The 15,899-nt window shown below is 46.3% G+C and overlaps 1 protein-coding gene across 1 annotated transcript in view; it reads left to right on the forward strand.

Moving 5' to 3' along the window:
• Positions 1 to 15,899, forward strand: part of CCNA2 (cyclin A2) — a 1,007,636-nt gene that overhangs the window by 443,776 nt on the left and 547,961 nt on the right. The gene's annotated exons all lie outside the window — the stretch shown is intronic.

Genomic DNA, 15,899 nt, shown 5'->3' on the forward strand with positions numbered 1-15,899 from the left:
TCGGACCCGGTTGCCAGTGCAGGCTTCCTATCACTGCCATTCCAGGCTGGTGTCACTTGCCTCTTCTCATTCCTCCTGCTTTCTCTTCGAAACTGAGATGAATAGGATGATGTAGAAGTTTATCTGCACCTAGATCTAGTTGGGAGTCTTGCCTGCCCCCTCTCCCTGCAGAGACAAGGGCATGCAGTTTGTGTTCATCCCTATCACCTTTGCTGATCCAGGCCCCAGTTTCCAAGCCATTGGATCTTGGGACACTTGGTGTTTAGGGTAAGCTCTGATGGTACCGTGTACGTCAACACTGGCTGTTGTCTTGAGCAGGTCTGATCCAATTTTTTTGGTTCTGTCTAGCTCTGATCTGTAGCCTTGGTTCTGGATCTGAGGGGGTACTGTCAGCTGAGCCTTTCGAACAAGAGCCTTCTAGGTATCTCTCTGCTCCCTATAGGCTCTGCTCTGACACCCCCCCCCCCCCAAATCGGGTCAGACGGATGTGGCTCCTATCTCCTCTTCTCAGGATGTCATTTCCTTTCAGCTTTCAACTTGGAGAGGGTCCTCTTGATTCCTTCGAGACCCTTGATTGTCTTAAGAGTCCTGCTTGGCTCTCTTTTGTTTCTGGTGGACATCTGACCATTCTCTTATCTGCTCTCAGGCACAGCCTGCTGCATTTGACTCTGGGTGACTCCTCTCGGAAGCAGTAAGTTGGAGAGTCCACCCCAGAATCCCCCACTGAGGATGCTCTTCACAAATGCACATCCAAAGGAGGCATTTGGACACCCCTAGAGTTGCTCACTAAAAACACAGATTTGGAGGAAGTGGAAGGTTCTCTATCACACCCTGATTGTCTTGAGAAATGGAAGTCTTATGCCAGCATGGGGGGGGGGGGGGGGGGGTTGGCGGGGGTTGGTCAGTCCAGAAACTTAAGTCTGATGAATCTGTTCCTGGAGGCTTTTGGTGCAGGACCCTCTACTTCTGGGTGTCCCCTCTCGCAGATCCTTTGGATCTGATTACATCTCCAGCATGGAAGGAGCTGGGCACAGTGGAGCCTGTCCCCAAATGACGAAGTTTTGAGCCCCCTTTGGACAGGACCCATTGGAATAAAGGATCCCTGGTTTCTAGTAAGGAGCTTGCTCCTTAGAGCTCTGTGGCCCACCCTCCAGACAGAGTCCGGGACAATCATTTTCGGAGACTGGTGTATGCTTCAAGGACTTTTTTCTGTCCGGGTGAACTACCTGGCATGTGATTTAAGCTGCAGTGACTTAGTTAAGGAGGTTGCTGGGTCTACCCCTGGGTCCATGGCTGGGGAGGACAGTGTTCTTCCGAGTGGCCACCCATCGCCAACACCAGTCTCCTCTCCCATGCTATAAAAGGCACCGCTAGAGCTACCGGTAATGGTGTAGCCATCAGGAATCGCACCTGGCTCCAGCTGTGTACCTTTTTAGAACACTTTAAGGCATCCTTTACGAATGCACCTCATGACAGTTAGTCTTCCCAAAAAAAGTAGTATGTGACACCCTTGTTCAGAATGAGAAAGATGGGAAGACTACCATCGGAATCTGCTTTTCGGTCTCTCAATCTTATAAGAATCAAAAGGTACCAAGATGTGGTTCTGAGTTATGTACTGACGTTCCACCTGAGTAGTTATACATTTTTCTGCAACTTGTGAGTATTCTGATCCATATTGGATCCAAGCTGGCAACTTTTCAAGCATCTGCTCCAAGCTCCTCCCCCTTACCCATAACCCATCACCATCTCCTACCTTCCCTCAGATTGAGTTTGCCACTACTCTATCAGCAACTCAATTTTATTACAAACCTTGAACTGGTTCGGGGGAAGGAGGGTGGGACGATTTTAGAAAAATGAAGTACAACTACTCAGATGGATCCTTATGGTGACTAACTTTATCTGAAGTAGTTAACTTTGTCCCACAGGTTGCAGATAAAATATTCCCCCAGCTACTAAAATCCTGGGAGGTTCTCGTGGAAGTATATTCCTGAGCACCGCAGAGCCAGAGGATGCTCTCCCTCTATCAAATCCAGCTTATAATGAGAAATTAAGGTCTGTGACCTTGCCCAAGTTGCTGCCACACTAGTATCCTCCAGAGAAAGCCTATTCCAAAAGGCAGAAGTCTCCATAGTTCTGGTAGAATGAGCTTTAACAGCACCAGGCATGGACAGACCTTTGTCTTTATATATAAATTTGCCAAATACATTGTGTAATCCATCTAGCTAAGGTAACCTTGGAGATGGTTTTGCCCAAAAAGGGTTTAGAACGACATGAATAACTGGTCAGACTTACGAAAGGGATTTATTCTGTGTAAATAAAAACGAAGCTGTCTGAACATCTAGCAAATGCAGCTTATATTGACTCTTGTTCTGAAAATTTGGAAAGAAAATGGGCAGGTTAATGTTGGATTTGGAAGCTTCTTTTGCTAAGAAGGAAGTGTTAATGCGGAGTGAGACCCTGTCCTTATGGAAGAACAAGTAAGAGGGCACGACAGACTACGCATGAATCTCAAACCCTCCTAGCCGATGTAATGGCCACTAGGAATGCTGTCTTCCAGGATAAGAACTTTAAATCTACTGATTCTGCAGGTTCAAAGGGAGGAGCAACTAACTGCTGCAGAACCAAGGTAAGGTCCCAAGGAGGCACAGAGTCCTTAATCGGGGGACGGAAAAGGTACCTTTAAGAAAATCCTTAGTCTGAGGCCAGAGCATTCATATTTTGACTGACATGGAAATTTTGAGAGCTCCCAGTTGCACTTTCACCGTTGAGCTAGCCCCTTGTTGGAAAATATTGGCTAAAAAATCCAACACTGCAGGAACAGGGGCTGTAAAGTATCTAGTTTCCTCTGAGAAGCCCAAATAGAGAATTGTTTCCATTTGCTGCAGTAAATCTTCGTAATGGAGGCCTTATGGGACGCCAACAGAATAGTTTTTGCTGACTGAAAGACCAGGAGTCCTGGCAATCAAGGGAACTGGAGCAACCAAGCCGTCAGCTTGAGGCTGTCCAGGTTAGGCAGGCAGGTGCCCAAGGGCTGAGAGGAGATCCAGACAAGGATCCAGAATCCAAGGAGGAGCTAGAACATGAGACCAGAGGAAGGGGAACCACACCTGACGAGGCCAGAGTAGGGCAATGAGGATCGCTTTGCACCCTAGTTGTCAAGCTTTCTGAAGAAACTTCAGAATGACAGGTAACTGAGGATAAGCACACAGTAACTTTGGAGGCCAAGCATGGACTAGTGTCTCTGGAAGGATCCGTTGGTGAGGGCATCAGTGAAGAATTTGTTGAACTTAGTGTTGGAAGGAGATAAGAGATCGCAAAAAGGCTAACCCCACACAAGGAAGATCTCCTTCGCTATCTATTTTGTTTGAGACCACTCGTATGGCATTAGAATAGCCCGACTCAATTTGTATGCTAAAGTGTTGGAACATCGTGGGATGTGCGTTGCAATCAGAAATCGACTGGATATCACCCACTCCCACTCTCATGGCTTCGTGACAGAGTGGGTAAGATCTGGTTCCCCTTTTTGTTAATGTATCAGACAACAGACATGTCTGAACTGCAGTCGTCCCTGGTGGAAGAACAGTGTTAAAGGCTTGCAACACTAAAAGCACTGCTCTCTTCTCCAGAACATTGATATGCAGTCTGGTTTCTGTCTGGGACCACGTGCCTTGGACCATCCTCCCCAAATGCCCCCCCCCCCCACCTGAGCTAGCAGGCATCTGTGGTCACTGGCTTGGGCTGTGGATGAAACGAATGGCTGTTCTAAGATCTCTGGCGATTGGAGCCACCAGAGAAACTACACCCTGCAGGGATTTGGATAGTCCATGGGGAGATCTAGCTAAGACCACTTTACTGCCAGAATCCACTGAACACGCATGTGAAAACGCACACAGGGAAGTATAGAGATTGCTGTGGCTGTAGAGCTTGGGGCTATGAACACTTCCCGCCTGTGGTAGCCTGGGGACAAGGATCACAAATATTTGGGCCCATAGGCTCTGGACCCTGTCTAGAGATGAACTTTCAATTGGAGGGTTCCAGCCTTGCCCTGAAAGTCCAAGATCTACACCGGGTCCAAGAGGGACTTGGAAGCATGGATAGGAGTCCCTAGCTGGACTGCAAGATGAAGGAAGGAGTCTCTGGCCATGCAAAGATGATGCTTGGTGGAAGCAGTGAGGTGCCAATTGTCTAGGTAAGGAAATACCGGATTCCCCTGAAGCTTTAGGTGAGCGTTACGACTCATTACCTTGGTAAACACCCTGGGGGCTGTGGTGAGACCAAAGGGGTAGGGCTCTGAACTGGAAATTGGTTTCCAGCCAGATGCAAAGGAATCTCCTGGAGCTTCTGCTAATCTTGATGTGGCAGTTAGCATCCTGGAAGTCTATAGAGCACATCCAGTTGCATTCTTGAAGATGAGGTAGAATGGACTGCAGGGTGACAATCCTGAATTTCTGCTTGGCTACATCCAGGTTCAGGGTTGACAGGTCCAAAATGGGCCTGAGGTCCCCCATCTATTTTTTGGCACTAAAGAATCTGGAGTAAATGCCTGATCCGGACTCATCTGATCAGGACTCATCTGGGGGGAGTAGTTTGGCTCATTTGTGAAGCAGCTTGGAAATCTCTCTGCTGCCTCCCTTTGAGCGTCTGGGACATCTGGGAGGCGCTTTGGTTGGATGGGATGGGTAACGAATGTGATGGTATAGCCTCTGGATATTTGCTGCACCCAGTGGTTTGCAGTTATGGACTTCTAAGCTATTGGGCACAATGATGATCTTCCCCAGACTGTCTCCAGAGTAGGACAGTTGGGAAATCCCTCAGGGATGCTGTGTGGGCCTGTCTGAGGTGGTCTCCCTGGACCCAAAGTTCCTTGGCCTCCCTCTGCTTGTGGTGCAGTGTCTGTCTTGCCCCCTCTGCCTCTAGGCGACTAATTGTCCTGAGAGTCCCTGGAAAACTGACCTTTCAGAACCACATCTTTTGCCCCCTCTGATTTCTAGAAAAGGATCTTTGAGCGCTAGAGAAGCAGATTCTGGCAGACTGTCTTCCCTTTTTCTCTCTGGACCAGAGTGTCATACTGTCTTCCCAAAAAAATAAAAAAAATCATCAAAGGGAGCATTTGTGAAAGACTCCTTGAAGGGGTCTGCAAATTGACTGAGCCAAGCGTGTCGCCTCATAGCCACTCCAGTCTCAGATGCCCTCGCCGTTCCTTCTGTGACATGCGAAAGACACATGGACGTGTTGGATACTGATTTTAGTAGACATTTTTGCAGAGAACAGACTCTCGTCTTCTGGCGACACTCTGGTGGCGACTCTGAACTCTGACTTTCTCTGCAGTTGTATGACACGTGCCAAATTCAGCGCTCGAATGGAAAATGTCGCTGAAGAAAACACTCTTCCCAAATCAATCCACCACCCTGGACTCTTGTCCGGAGGGTGGACTGAGGAACTCTTGTGCCAGTTCCCTTTTGGTGGCTGCTGCAACCACCATAGCATCTACCGAGGTTCCTTTGTACCAGGCCTGTGTGAGGGTGAAGAGAATCCTGTCCGGGCATTTTGGTATAGTCTCTTTGGTGTCGGGCTCCTTCCATGCCCACGTTGTAATAAGATCCACTAAGGGGACACCCAGGATGTAGATGGGGTCTGTGACAAAGGCCTCCAGGAACACTGACTCATCCGTAGAAGGTTTTGGCGCTGACCAACCTCCCCTGTGGTGGAGGATCTCCATGATGTCTCTAAAGGAGACCTCCTTGGGAGGTGACTTGGGGGAACCTTCATCCAAATCAGTGTATTCTGTTAAGGACTTGGGAGTCCAGGTGCCTCTTTTTACACGTTTGCTTACGGGGACCCTCTTCAGTGGGAGACTCTGAAGAGAGCTTATGAGCCACGAGGGGGTTCCTCCAGGTGGACCGCCTGGGGGTTCTCTAGCACGGGCTGTCCCTGGGACAAGCTGAAGGGAGTTGTAACCGAATCCAAGGGAGCCTGGGCAGAATCCAAGGAAATAGGCTAGGGTCTTAATCCTTGGGAGAGAACCCTCTCCACCATGTTGAATGCCAGTGGAGAGTGTACCTCCTTAGCACCAAACAAGGAGGAAGCTCTCCCTGGGTCCACCTTGTGGATCGGGGCAGATGCAGGAGTAGCCAGAGTTCTGAAGGGAATGGCTTGGAGCCGAAGAAATCTCCATCAGACGCCCCGTCCTCTGCCCTGATCCAAACTTGTCTGATCCGAGGTACTCAAGGTAATTGCCAGCGTCGAGGTTGGAGGAACATTCTGCACCAAACCCCCAGCTCAGAGGATCCTCTGATCCATAAACCTCAACCGCAGCCCAGATCTGGGAAGGAGCAATTGGATGGAGATGGGTATGGAGGTCCCCCTTCAGAGGGATAGGTGCCTGGCAAGACTCCCATCTGGATTTGGGTCCGAATAAAGCTAATCATCCCATCCATATTCAACTTAGAGTTGAGGGCTAGGACGTGACAGACTCTGATCTGGCTGGTCGTTGCAACGACCTAGATGAAGGCCTCTGATCCAAGGGCTGTCTGCTCTGGGGAGAACCTCTGGGACTGGAGCAGAGGAGATGTCTGTCTAGACACTTTAGAAGGCGGGCTAGGGAAAGGCTCCCACTCTGGAGACTGCTTGTGGGGCTATCCCATCATCTCTGTCCTTATTCCGCTTGTCCTTTCCTTTAGCCTCCCCTTCAACAGGTCTAGTGGGGGGGTGAGTCCTATTCTGAGGGGGTTGAGCAACTGCTGGAGGAGCCAATGCATCCAAGGAGGAAACTGGTAGAAGGCCCTTTGCAACCAGTTTGGCCTTCCATTCTTAGAGCCCTAGGGTTAAACCCAGCGCACATGCTGCACTGACATGAAAGATGGGGAACACCCAGGCAAGTGTGTGGCCATCGTCCAGTGAAAGCTTATGGCCACACTCTATGCATTTTTTAAAAGTAGGCTTTGGCTGATCAACCATACTAACACACAGCCAACCTACTTAAAACCAACACTCCTAAGAGGAAGAGAAGGCCGTACTGTACTATATCACAAACTTTTCCTTTTTGTATAAAACCAACAGTGAAAAGGGGGAGGTAAAGGGAACTAAACTATCACACACTATAAAGAGTTTGACAAGTCACTAACACCCAACACTTGGAGCTACAGAGATCACGATGCTGATGCACGAAGTGGCTAATGAGATCTGAGGGAAGTCAGGAGATGGTGATGGGTTATGGGGAAGGAGCTTGGAGCTCAGAGCAGATGCGTGGAAAAGTTGCAGGCTCTGATCCGATATGGATCTGCATACCCACAGGTTGCAGATAAAATTGTTTACTTCACATCTTGAGTTTCTCCCAGAATACTCCTGGACTCTCCTTTCCCCAGGGGAAACCATGATTTGGCAGATGCTGCCCTAGAGGTAGAAGCGGTCCGAGAAATAGAGTCTTTAACCTTTTATGGGCCACGCACAGAGCTTTGTGTCTCTGTTTGGGGGGGGTCACCTTTCGCTTCACCTATTGGCTTGGAAGTCCATCACAAAATATCATTGGGTTTTGCAGATTACATTCAGAGGATATTCAGTCCCCTTTCTAAAGTCACCTGTACCACCCAGAGACATGCTGGATGTTCCACCTGCAGACAGGGAGGATGTAGCACTGGAAATTACAAATCTGCTAGAAAGGTGGGTCATCCAAGATGTCCCCCAAGACCAGTCTGGATTAGGCATTTATTCCATGTTCTCTAGTGCCAAAGACTGGTACCTAAGATTTCTGGATCTGTTCACCGTGAATCTGTGGCCAAGCCAAAATTCCAGATGGTCACCTTTCAGTCTATTCTGCCCTTTTTGCAGGAGAACGATTGGATATGCTCTATTGACTTCCAGGATGCATACTACCATATCAAAATGGACAGGTGCTTTCAGAGCCAATCATTGCCGGTTTCGAGTGCTCACCTTTGGTCTCACCACAGCCCCCAGGGTATTCATCAAAGTGATGGCGGTAGTAGTCTCATCCGAGACTCCAGGGTATACAAGGCTTCCCTTACCTAGGTTGGCTTCTTGCCTCTTCAGGCATTTGCTCTGTCTAGTGAGGGAGTATCTTCTACCCCAGCAGTTGGGCATCGCAATCAATCACAGCAATTTGCCATTGTCACCTGTTCAGGTATTAAAATTTATAGGGGCTCGGTTGGACACTATTCAAACAAAGCTCTGTCTGTCATCTGAGGATAGTCACAAACTTCACATCCTGGGTGTCCAAGCCCAACCACTGGCGGAAAAAAGGGCATTGGGCTCCATGGTGGCCATGATCAACCTCTTGCCTCTGGCGTGGTTTCACATGCTGGTTCTTTAGTGGACTCCTACAGTCTAATGGTCTGTTAGGCATTCCATTGTCTCACCCTGTCAGTCTCTTGTGGTTATATTCTCTTGACCTTCGGGGGTGTCCCTTTCTCTCCTAATTTCCCTCAGCTACTGTGACCACTGGCGCCTCCCTGCTGGGGGGGGGGGGCACTGCTTAGTAAAGTTAGTCCAAGGCATGTGGTGCCCTTAAGACCAACTTGCATATTAATGTCCTGAAGATGAGGGTGGTGCTTCTAGCATTGCAGGCTGTCCATGCCCATCTTCCCCAGGAATGGTTGCTTTCTAGACTGACATGTTGATCTGTTGCACCAAAAAAACAAGGGGGAATCAGGTCTTGCCTCCTGTGTCGCAAGGCCATGACTGTGTGGGAGTGGGCGATCTCAAGTCATTTTTAGTGGCAGTGTACATTCCAGGGAGGTCCAGCATTCTAGCGGACAGGCTCAGCAGGTCTTTTTGCTGTGCCTTATGTGGTCTCTGAATCCTTTAGTAGCATAACACATCTTTCTGAAGTGGGGTCAGCCTTGCTGCGATCTTTCTTTCAATGCAAAGTGCAGTGAGCTTTTTTTTTTGCTCTGAAACCCCCCCCCCCCCCCAGTCTTGCATGCCTATCCTCTTTCCTTAATTCCAAAATTCCTTCAGAAAGCTCACTGGGGAGTCTGGTCATCCTTGTTGCCCCATTCGGGCCTCTCAGTCTGGTTTCCCCCTCTGATTTAATCTGGTGGCTCCACCATGGCTGGATCCAGTTCCAGATCTTATTTCTCATCTTTCTGGGACTCCCGATCCAGACCTGGCAATCTGAAGCTTACTGCCTGGCTGCTCTAGTTCCCCAGAGTGTCTGTACTCCTGGTTTGTCACCTGTCAAAGATCCTGGTGGCTGCTAAGCCTTTCAGGAAAGGTATACTTCGGTAAATGGAGACTTTTTCGATCTGGGCCTTGCAGAATGCTTTAGATCCCTTCACTGCTCCAGTCTCTCCTGTTTTGGATTTCTTAGCAGGGGGTCTTCCAACAAGGTGCCAAGTTTTCTACAGTCAAGGTTCAACTTGTGGAGATTTCTAACGTTTGTGGGGTATAATATGGCTTTCTTGGCATCCTTTAAGCTCTGCAAAGCCTTCCTAAAAGGCACTTTTCTTTAGCCACCAATCAAGGACTCTACGCTGCCTTAAGATCTTGTGCTGGTTTCACGCTCATTGGTTTTGCCTCCCTCTGAACCCACAGCTTCTTTGGATCTGCAATTTTTGTCCTGGAAGGCTGCCTTTTTGGTGCCTATTAATTCTGCCAAAAGGGTTTCGTAACTTCAGGCATTGTCATCAAACCACCTTGCATGATTTTTCATTTGGATAAGGTATCCTTTCTTACTAAGCCCTCCTTTCTTCCTAAGGTAGCTTCAGAATCCAATATTCAGGTTAATATCCAAGTCTTTCCCAAATTTCCAAAACAAGGGAGAATACAAATTGCACTTGGATGTGCAGACAGTTGTTACTTGGACAGGACTAAAGGTTTTCTTAAGTCTGACCAACTCTTTGTATCCTCCTCTAAACCCTTTTTAAGGAAATCCAGCATCTAAGGTTACCATCATCCATTGGATTTCCCAGTGCATTTTGCTGGCATATTCTACCAAGGGATCAACTCCAGGTCAAGTGAATGCACATTCCACCAGTTCTTTTGGCGGCTTCAGCTGCCTTCTGGTCCAGAGTTTCATTGGATGATTTGTTCTGTGGCCATCTGGGCTTCATCTCTTATCTTTAACTCACACTACAAGTTGGACATCATATCAAGGAACAGGGCACCCTTTGGCACTGCTGTCCTCTGGAATATGTTTCCATGAGGGCCTTTCCAGGTATTTAGTAGCTGGGGACTGTCCCCCACAGGGCTTTCCAGGTGTTTAGTAGCTGGGGACTGTCCCCCACAGGTTGAAGACAAAATGAAGACCACTTCATGTACTTGCCATAACGTTCTGTCTGAGTTATTCATTTGTCTTCAACCGTCCCTCCCTCCTTTCCCCTGCCTTGCATAGACTGTGTGGTGGTCTGACAAATACAGGATGTGTTCATCACCAGGCTGCCTATTACTCTTTCCTTTATGGATATTTTGGGACAGGCCACTGTTTTTGGTCGGGGGGGGGGGCAATGGTAAATTGGGCAGGAAACTCTGAAGAGGAAGGAGATGGTGGCATGGGTAGGGGAGGAACTTTGAGCTCAGATCAAGATGATTGGTATGCTGCAGTCTGATCCATGCAAGATCCAGGAACCCACCGGTTGAAGACAAATTAACTCCGATGAAATATTAGTGGTACATAATTTTATCCAGAGCAAAAACAAGTTATGTAGGTGCATAACTATAGATCCGGGTTTTTCTTTCAGTTTGATTCGACCTTCCTGCCCCTGCTGTTACAACAAGTTCTCTCTCATGGAGCAAGAGAGCTGGGAAGGTTGAATTTCCTCCTTTGCTCAATCCAGACAGGAAAATACTAAAGTGTCAGCTTGCTTCAGTGCCCAGTCTGAGAGGGAGGAGCTTGGCAGGTTTAAGTCTTTGGAATTTGGCTGGTGTCAGATCTGATAACCCACAGGTTGGACCAGCTGGAAAGAACACATTGTAGGTATGTAACTTTTATTCATAGATCACTGCAGGCTGCAAGGTGTCCCTATTTTCTTTGCATAGTCCCTTTCAGTGTCAACTCTGAGGAATCTTAAAATGAGATTCCAAGAGAACATCTGAAAGTCTTGATTCTCTCGCACAGGATTGTGTTCCTTGAATGTCGGACATAGTTCAAAAAGCTTTTTTCAGCAGGAAAAAATCTTGACTGGGTCAAGGTTTTCAACTTCAGCCGCTGTGAGGGAATACTCAGGATTTGGGGTTTCATGGCATCTATATGATCCTGGCAAGACTCCACATGAGAAGGATATAGTGGTGACTGAAGGCTTTTTAGTCCCTGCATCAACACCTTTAAGTGGTAGTGCTGGGGTCAGACAAATCTTGAAGAGAAGATATTAAACCTACGTCTCCCATTCTCTCTCCCTGCTCCAAAGCAGTCTCCACAGATGGTTCAAACTTTGCTTTGGGAGCAGTCTCAGGAGGGATAAAAGTGCAGGGGGTGTGGGACACAAACTATGCAAGCACGTAAGGAGATGCTTGCCCAAATCAAGGCACCCAACTCTTCTAACTCTTTAGTTTTCTAACCTCTTGTTGGTTAGACAATACTACAGTCATATGGTACATTAACAAGCAAGGACAAACCCGATTGTAATCCCCTTGCAGAATAACCATGTTAACTTGATATTGCTTTCCAGTGCATGTTCTCTACAGGCATTCTACATTCTATCAGAGCAAAAGTGGCAGACAAGCTGTGCAAGATCAGGGCAGACCCTTATGGTTACTAGATCAGGGGTCTTCCAGGATGTGATTAATCTGTGAGGGAGTTCAAGTAGACCTCTCGCTTCCTCTCTGAAATTTTGACTGGCAAGATTCTGTTTCAGGTTGTCTTTTCCTTGGGCAGGAATGCTCCCATATGCTTCACCACATTTCTACTAATGTAATGGGTACTTGTATAGATTCAGAAGGAATCCCCCCCCCCCCCCCTTCATATCATAGACTCCCTTCTGGCCCAGGCAGCTATGGGTTTCCCTATTGGAAACTGCCAGGGGCAGTTACCACAAGCTTACTCCTAGATTAGATCTACTTGTACAAGAATGGGGGTGTTTTGATACACTCCAACAGCAATCCACTTCAATCAACTGCCTTGGATGATGGTCCTAATTTCCTGTCAGTACCTGTTTACTAATTGTAAAGCCACCTATTAATCATGTGTTAGCAAACGGAAAAGGCTTTCTAGTTATCAACATAATGAGCACCCACTCAGGCTGGTTCTTCAATATTTCATTTACTATGACTTTTTTCCTCCAGATTCACTTTTCTGCCACATCAGCATGTCTGCCCATAGATGCTCTTTCAAAGCAGTCTCTCGTCAAGATGTTTTTGCATAAGAGGCTTCAAAGAAAACTGGTCGCCTCTTTTTGGGACATAGTTGTTAGAGAAGCAACACTTGCTCCATTTGAACCAACTAATCTGGCTGATTTTACGGTCTTAACACGAGTTTTATTGGTTGCACTGATCTCTGCAAGATCTAAGTTGCAAGCTGTTATGGTGAGTCTACCTTTTCCACAGGGACAGGGTTTGTTGAACAATCCTTAAGGTGGTATCTGGGTTTAAGCCAGTGTCCATATCTCCATGCCTTGGATATCCACATGAACTAAATCAGATCTTTGAATCAATTCATTCCTTGTGAAGGTAAGAAGGTTTAACATGTGACAAAACAGATCTTTTACAAAAGGTTGTTTATGGCCAGTATCTTGGTATACTCGTAAAAAAAAAAAAAAAAAACTATTAATGCAAACTGAAACATTACCTTGGCTTATTCCTATGGCTTTTCGGAAAAGACTGTCTTGAAGCTGCTACTTGTTCCTATGTATATTTACAAAGTGCTATAAGTTTGAGCCTTTGTCTAGGTCCAGATCAAGGTTTGCTAGGACAGTTCTCAAGGTGTTCCTGGGTTCTTCCTCCTCCCAAATGTAGTTAAGGTAATCTAGCCATATTGGTAAGGCTACTACAGAAGTGATCAGTATAGTACAGTTGTGTAAGCAACTTGCCAAATGTTCAAATGATCACTACTGCTCCCTCCCATCTTCCTTGTTCATGGTTTGTCAGGGTGTAGGCGCACTTTTTTGTTACAAGCATTGTCTTTTCAGGGCTTTGCCTCCCTCTGCTGGCAGAAAAGCTCTGAAGGGTGTTGCAGCCAAACTCTGCTCGAGATGCGTGACAGTTTGGACGCATGGAAAGTGCCCTGAAGTTTTGGAAGCTGACCAGCTGTTTTATCTTTCAGGATATAACCTGTATAGCTAAGGCTACTGCAGCAGTTATCATTCTAATGCCTACTGTTAAGGAAGTTTTACTTAACTGTCTAGTGCCCCATTCTGACTCTGCCAGATATGGTCCATTTTGCTTGGTCTCGTCATGACTACTCCTGCAGAGCCGTTTTGTGTTAAAACACACCCTGTAAAACCTCACCCAGACACATGCTCCCTACATTTAGCCACATGCTGTTCCCGTACATTTAAAAAAAAAAATCCTGTAGAAATTGTGCACTTGATTACTGCATCACAAATATTAAAGGAAAATCTGTAAAGCTAAAAGGAAATTCCCTGCGCCTGTAGGTACAACTAAGATCCTATGTCTGCCTGTTTGGCCAGTGTGCTTATCTTCCTAGCAGGCCTCAAGACAGGAACCAGTTGCTCCTCTAAAGTCCGTTTTAATGGATTTCATCCTTCATGTAGGTTTCCAGATATCATGGGTGGTGTAAAACTTACCAATATATTCCTTTAAAGATAGCTTCCCCTTTTGGGGTGTGAATGTTCTTATACCTCTCAAATTTCTATCATGGAAAACTGTCCTTTTGGTAGTTATCACATCTGCCAGAAGGGCTTCCCAATTTGCACACTAATATCCATGCATTATTCAACCAAACAGGTGCACTGCAGACTAACCTGCTCTTTTTGCCAAAGATAACTACTCAGCTCAACTTAAATCAGTCTTGCTTTACCAGTTTCCTTTCCAGGAAAGGAATATCTGCTTGTGCTTGATGTCCACAGGCATCTTTATCTCCACTGTACAAAGGACTCTTGAGGGATGAACTGTCATTTGCCAAGAGATGTCTAAAGAACTTTAAGTACTTATCTGATATTTTATTCTGTGGGTAACCCCTTGGACACGTGACTGAAAGCACTCTAGAGCTCTGGTGACATTTAATTACATTTTAATGCGCCTTTGAGGTATTGCAGTAGCTGCTCCATGGTCATCCTTGCATACCTTTGTTAAACGGACTACTCTTTCTAGAGCATTATTTTGGAGCTACCATTAAAGGCTTGCTGGCTTAGACCACCCTGCATCAGCTGGGGGATATTGTCCATCCTTTCCAGAGTTCAGAAAGGACCAAAACAAATGTGCACTTGCCAGAATGCTGTATATCTAGTTTGTGTGGACAATTAAATGATTCCCCTCTAAAGCTGTGAGCTAGGTCTCCTTGCTTGTAGTAGTTGGTCTATAGATTCTCCTTTGTATAGAAACATGAGCTAGTTTACCCTGTCTGGAGATTTCCCTTAAGAGTAATATATTATGGGCCAGGGAAGGAGCTTGTGCTTAGTTTGCGGAGTAAAATTTGAGGCAACTAGTCCAGCTCTTCTGGTCTGGACAGACCAGATAAATGCAGCCTTCTTGTATATCAAGTTTCCTAGCTGGTGACTTCTAGAAAGCCAGTGAGTTCCAATAGTCACCAGATCTTAGGATTCTATTAGTATCACTGGAAGCATCAAAGGGATCCAATATGGCACCAAACCTAAACCTTAGAGGCAGAATCCTGAAATGTCCACATACACACTTTGTCACTAGCATTTCAGTTGAGAAGTACAAGAGTCAAATGTACATGAAGTAGTAGGCTGTCAAATGTACATGAAGTAGCAGGCTAAAGTTTTAATGTGAACAGAGGACACTTGGCTGCATGTCTGGCAAGGATGCAGGGTTTGATTCCTTCCACCTGTTGCATACTTCGTAAACCTAAGTCACTAACCAACCATGGTTCCATACCTTTTAAAAGGACAGTGTCCCATGGATTTACCCTAATGTCCCAGATGAATATCTCAACGAAGTTTCAGACTTAGTCAGATTTCCTTTGAAGTGGCTAAACCTACTGTGGAATAGTTTCAATACAGCTGCTGCAAGTAGTAAGGCAGTAATGCAAGACCAGTACTGATCTCAAATGCTTGACAGTTTTGCAGCTCTTAGAGTGTTAAATGCCCCCTCCTGAATTAACTTTAAGTTGACTTTTTCTGGAAACCCAAACCAATTCTTTAGGCAAAAAGGAGCAAGGCAAAATCCATAGAAAACTAATATTGTCTCCCTATTCCAAACTATTCTGAACTGAAAAAAAAAAAAAAAAAAATCCACTACTTTGTTGCAACAATGGCCAAGCAGTACAAGTAGTAAGTGCTTTTGAATAGCAGGCCTATTGACTGTAGATATAAAGTGAACAGCCATGCAGGAGGCAGGGATGAAATTTTTCATAAATTCCTAGTTGGTGACTACCCTTGCCCCCCTTCATTTTGTGTTAAGCAACAGATTGGCTGTATTCAACTAAGGATTTTTCCAGCTGATCTCAACCGATGTGTAAGAATCGTAATTTCTCAAGGCATCAAAATGAGATGTATCCAGGACCCTCTTACAAGAGTTCCTCGGATACAAAAGGCCCGGGTAGACTACTTGGGGGGGGGGGGGGGGTGGTAGAGTAGTTGCCAGTGTGGTGGCAGAGACCTGAAAGGCTGGGAAAAAAAGCTTTTACTGTAGGACATTTTACTTAGTCCAGAACTGTTCATTTTTAGGACTGCACAAATTCTAGAATGAAGAAACTGGAGAAGGCAAACTGTAAAGGCTGATCACATGGCTTTGCAATAATACCAAACTAGCAACTTTCCATTTTGGTCGGCCATGTTAACTTCCCTCTCCACCTTTCAGATTAATAC

This window comes from Protopterus annectens, chromosome 2.part0, assembly GCF_019279795.1.
Source record: "Protopterus annectens isolate FY-2018-M chromosome 2.part0, PAN1.0, whole genome shotgun sequence".
Taxonomy (NCBI): Eukaryota; Metazoa; Chordata; order Ceratodontiformes; family Protopteridae; genus Protopterus; species Protopterus annectens.